We start from the raw sequence: 2,500 nt of genomic DNA on the forward strand, positions 1-2,500 counted from the left end.
CCAGCACTCAGAGGCAACCAATATGTTTTATTCCTTCCCTTCCTTCAGACCGGTTTCGGCATCAAACCTTCTTCAGTGATCTTACATTCATAGTTCAGGAATGGTATTTATACATATTTTATATCCTCAATTATGACATAATTTCCCCCATTTAACTAATTAAGCCCCCAAATACATATAAGGCATTTTAACAAACTGAACAATATTCTTATAATCTCAGATGAAATATGTATATAGCTAACCATATATTAATAAACTATTAATACATATAAAATCAATAATGAATACACATAATTAACAAAAATTCATAATTTATCATCAAGTCCTGGATGAAATAGGGCACCCAGCTTAATGATCCATTTTCTTTCTTTTTGAGTCAATATAGTATGCCATTTGGTTGCTCTATTTCCCTTGACCTGATCTATAATAACAAATACAAAGGTGGCAGTTTTATGTGACTGACAGTGTCTATATAGTGCATTAGTCATTTTATTGTGACGTAAGTAACTCAGGTGTTCCAAAATACGACACCTTAATTGCCTAGAGGTCTGCCCCACATAAAAGGCAGAACATTGCAAGTAGCCAAATATACTACCCAGTCAGAACTGCAATTTCCGAAAAACTGAATTTAAAAAAATGTGACCAGTATTTTTACTACTAAAAGATGTAGTTTTAAACATATGTTTGCACAAACTACAATGTCCGCAAGGATGCGAGCCAACAAGCCTGTCCCCATGAGAGTAAGCTGATATTGATTTACATAATCATGATAAGTCCTTTTGTAATGGGCAAAATAAGACGTAAGCGTTCTACCCCTCCTGAAGGAAAACTGACATCTAGTGGCAAACACTGACCCAGATCTGAATGGGCCCGAAGAATATTCCAGTGTTTATTAACCACATCTTTTAACAAATGGGTATTACTACCAAATATTGTGACTAGCCTCAAGGCCCCTGATCCATCCCCTTTAGTTTTAGCTTTATACTCAAGTTAACTGGATCTCTCACAATTGGTGTAAACTAGTTGCATATAGTAAGTTATTATATTGTGGGTATTTCCTATAAACTGAAGTTTTAAGTGCACCATCAGCCTGCTTCAGTATGTTAACATCCAAAAAATTGATCTCACTGCTGTGATACGTAAGAGTAAATTCAATACCCCACCGATTACCATTAAGGTATTCCAAAAAACTCTAACAAGTAGTCTACATCCCCATGCCAAACAAGCCAACAATCATCTAATAAATGTCTCCATATGTCCATCTCAGAAAGAAAAATGTGCATCACATCATATATAATCTGATCTTCAACATACCCCATAAGGAGGTCAGCATAAATGGGGGCAAAAGGAGCCCCCATAGCTGCACTCTGCTGCTGCCAATAACATTCACCCCTGAAATAGAAAATGTTTTTTGTCAATACATGTTGCGCCAAACATATGAGGAGAGTATTAAATCCTAGTGCATATAAATTGGCCCTATTGAGCCAATATTCCAAGGCAAGTAATCCCACCCAATGGGGTTACTGGTATATAGGGATTTAACATCAAGCGTACACATAAGCCAGTTGGATTCAATTGAGAAGCTGAAATAATTTGTAAAAACTCTGTAGTGTCCTTTATTCTTGCCCTAATGCATGGTAATAATGGTTTTAAATAGTATATCAAAAAAGCAGAAATAGGTTCAGTTAAAGACCCTTGCCCTGAGACAGTAGGCCTTCCTGGGGGCCTACTCAAATGTTTTATGGATTTTGGGCAAGAGATATAGGTACTGTCGGGTCGGATCTTGAACCATGAGCTGTTCTTTCATCTTAACATCAATAATTCCCTCCTCCACTGCTTGATTCAAAAATGAATCAATTTCACCCTTAAATTTGGGTGTGGGGTCTGTGGACATTCTAATATAATACTGATGGTTGGACAATTGTCAATTTCCCTCATTCCAGTAGTAACTGACGTCCATTATGACCACAGCCCCATCTTTGTCAGCTGAAACTATAATTATATCAGTATTGGAATACAAACTTTTCAGAGCCTGCTGTTCTCCTTTCGAGAGGTTATGTCTGAAACCCAAAAAGGAACTAAAATTAAAATGCAGATCCCTCAAAATGGCTTCCTGAAAAATAGCCACATGTCTATTCATGGGTGGCATAAATGTAGATTTGTGAAAATGAAATCCAGTCGATCTTTGAGAATTTTCAGATGTTCCAAAAAAACAATTTAAGATTCAATACTCTACAAAAGGCAATAAGATCTGAGACCAAAATGTGTTCATTTACCAGAAAACTGGGAACAAATCCTGGACCTTTATTAAGTAAACATTTTTCATCTTTAGATAAAACATAGTTTGAAACATTGTGTATATTATAAAATTCAATCCCTTCTTCATCATTGACTGTAGTAGGTTTTCTAAGGCTGCACCTTTGTGCTTACATCCACACCTACTGGGTCTGCCTCCTAAAGGGCCATCCTGAATTCTTACTTTTTTGGAATCAGGGGAATC

The sequence above is a fragment of the Protopterus annectens genome, chromosome 12.part0 (assembly GCF_019279795.1).
Source record: "Protopterus annectens isolate FY-2018-M chromosome 12.part0, PAN1.0, whole genome shotgun sequence".
Classification (NCBI taxonomy): Eukaryota; Metazoa; Chordata; order Ceratodontiformes; family Protopteridae; genus Protopterus; species Protopterus annectens.